Source organism: Marmota flaviventris, chromosome 6 (assembly GCF_047511675.1).
Source record: "Marmota flaviventris isolate mMarFla1 chromosome 6, mMarFla1.hap1, whole genome shotgun sequence".
NCBI classification, from domain to species: Eukaryota; Metazoa; Chordata; class Mammalia; order Rodentia; family Sciuridae; genus Marmota; species Marmota flaviventris.
Genome location: NC_092503.1, coordinates 123,825,024 through 123,828,241, shown reverse-complemented (window position 1 = coordinate 123,828,241; position 3,218 = coordinate 123,825,024). Strand labels below are relative to the sequence as shown.

Below are 3,218 nucleotides of genomic sequence, written 5' to 3'. Positions count from 1 at the left end.
GGGGAAAAAGAAGTGTGTCACATTAGATTGGGTAGAGAGAAGTGATGGGAGGGGAGGGGACGGGAAGAGGTATAGGAAGGGCAGCAGAATAAAATAGACACTAATATTGCTGCATTATATGTGATTGTATAGCCAATGTGATTCTGCAACCTGTACACTCAGAAAAATGAGAAATTATACCCCATTTGATTCAAATGTATGATATGTCAAGATCATTGAACTGTCATGTGTAACTAATAAAAAAATGAAACAAGGGCATGAAACAGACTTCAAACTCATGCTAACTATACTAACAATATTGTGTTTTTACTGAAAAATACTATTAGAGATAAAATTAAGTTAAATTTCAGGTACTTTCCATTTAATGTGGGCAAAATTACAATGTTGACATTGTAATAAACTAGCAATTTATTTACAAATTACATTGTAATATACTAGCAATTTATTTTCACTTATAAAGTATTTTAGGAAAAGTTTACAGTCTTCAGTACTCAAAATTAAAGAGGAATTTTAATTTTTTAATCAATTAATTTTTCATACCTAAGAATTATGATGGCAATGTAAAACAAAAGTTTAATTCTGCTGAACTAAAGCTCAAATAGATTCATATTTTTAAATGTATGAAAATATCCAATCTTTAAAATATTGATAATTTCTTTTATGAATGTAAAATATTTAAGTAATCACAAGAGATACTTTATATCATAAAAAAATTCACATGATATACTCATGACACTCAAGAATTAAAATCAAGAAAGTGGTAGTCACCCTAATATAGAATTTATTTCTTTTTGTCACCTCCATTCCTTATATATAATCTTTATTTCACAATATCTGCATACAAATATTTATCACAATCTGATAGGTAGAAGAGAAAATTTTTTTTTTTTTGCCTTCTAGAGCTCAAGTAAATTTACTCAGTGTTCTTAGTAAGTTTCCTTTTAACATTATCTGAACCATCAGTCATAGGTTTTAAGACCAATGAACTGGTGCCATTAGAAGATAATTTTGTTCCACATTTCTTTTTATACAATGAAAACTATTGCTGCCAAAGAGCAGCCAACTCAATATATCCTTAAAAGGACTAAGAGTCATAGAAGAAGTCTGTGTAACCATGATGGTTATCTTTTTGGCCACAAGATAGATGGTATAAAGGAACATAAGATTATGCTTTGATGTGGTCAGATGCTTGGTGTGCTGAAATGTGAAGGGACCCCAGCAAGGTTACCTTGGAAGGATAGGACATCTTTCGCCATTCATCATCTCTGGTTTCCAATCTCCTTTACCAACTGTTCAAAATTCATGATAGTGATACCAGCTGCACCTTGGGCCCATCCAATAGCTATCATGACTGGCCAGCCATTTTTGTGATAGCTATTAGCATGTGTGACTCCACCTTCTATTTTCCAAGTTCTGGTCACTTCTTTCATCTCCACAGCCAGAAGTTGAGCGGGTTAAGAATGAATAGCCCTAGGAAATTAGGTCCCATGGGCAAAAAAATATATATAATATACCAGATTGAAGATGCCAGTAAAATATTAATGTGGTTGGCAAGAAACCTCAGTGGAGGCTCTTCAAGCAGTACACATGTTAAAATTCCTCCACCAAATCAGGGAGCATAGCAGTAGACCAGCTTGAATCAGGATTCTTCCATGCCCCTTCCAATCCTACCAGCTGATGCTTCAGTGCCATCACAGACACCAGATGTGGGTGATGTCAAAAAAGGGGAACATGGAAGTGCAGGAGAAGGCCAAATTATGTCAAAAATGACACAATTTCCTGTTTTGCAGGGTTTTTTATGTAAATATACTAGGGATTGATCTCAAGGTCTGGTGTCTGCTGGGCAATCCCTCTATCCCTGAGGAGCTTCATCCTCAGCCCTAATTACCTTTTTTGTTATTGTTCTTAAAACCGATTAGTATTCTTTGTCTGTATTTGCCACTGTTGTGTGTTCTTTTGTTTTGTTTTATTTTGGAGGTGAGTCTGCTATGTTTTCCAGGCTGGACTAAAACTTCTTGGCTCAAAGGAATGCTCCTGCCTCAGCCTCCAGGTAGCAGGCATGCACCATAGGGCCTGGCTCCTTCTCCATTTTTTGTTTTCTATATTTTTTATTGGTGCACGATAGTTGTACATATGGTGGAATTTGTTGTTATGTATTCAAATGTGTACACAATATAACAAAGTAATTGTCTAATGTCATTCCCCAGGATTTACACTTTCCATCTCCTCCTCCCTCCCCTGGTTTCTTTCCTCTACTCTAGTTATCTTCCTTTGATTCTCATGAGACCCTCCCCTCCTTTCTTTGGTTTTTCCTCTCTATCTTCCACAAAGAGAGAAAACATGTGACCCTTGACTTTCTGACTCTGGCTTATTTCACTTAACATAATGTTGACAAATTCAATCCATTTTCCTGAAAATGGAAAATTTTCATTCTTCCTTATGGCTATGTCAAACTCCATCCTTTATACATTCCATATTCTCTTTTTTCATCCATTGATGGAAATCTAGGCTGGTACCATACTTTGGCTATTTTGAATCATGCTGCTATAAACATGAATGTGTGTGTATCACTGTTGTATGATGATTTTAATGTTTTTAGACTTAATACTGAGGAGTGGTACAACTGGGTGGTGGTTCCATTCTGAGTCTTGAGGGACCTCTCTACTAATTTCCTTAGTAGTTGTACTAATTTACAATCCTACCAACAGTGTTGTTCTTTCTCCACATCTTCTCCAGCATTTATTATTGTTTGTATCATGATGGCTGCCATTCAAACTGGAGTGGGATGAAATCTCAGTGTAGTTTTGATTTACTTTTCCCTAATTGCTAATGATATTTTCATGTATTTGTTGACCATTTGTGTTTCTTTTGAGAAGTGTCTTGATTAGGTGATTTGCCCGTTTATTATTTGGATTATTTTTTATGGTGTTGAGTTTTTTGAGTTCTTTATATATTCTGGATATGAATCCTCTGTCAGAAGAGTAGGCATCATTTTCTGAGCTTTCAGGTACCTATTGAGAAAGTCATTGCCTGTACCTGTATGTTAGGTGTTGAACCTCATTTTTCTTCTAGGACTTGCGTAATTGATGGCCTAATTCCTAGGACTTTGATCATTTTGAGTTGACTTGTGCAAGGTGAGAAATAAAAATCACACCTTATTCTTCCACATATGCATAGCCTGTTTTCCAACACAATGGTTTAAAAGGCATTTTTTTCTC

The 3,218-nt window shown here is 35.4% G+C and overlaps 1 pseudogene; it reads right to left on the bottom strand.

The window, feature by feature from the left end:
• Positions 1-913: 913 nt before the first annotated feature.
• Positions 914-1,760, bottom strand: LOC114083700 (trimeric intracellular cation channel type B pseudogene; annotated as a pseudogene).
• Positions 1,761-3,218: the final 1,458 nt, after the last annotated feature.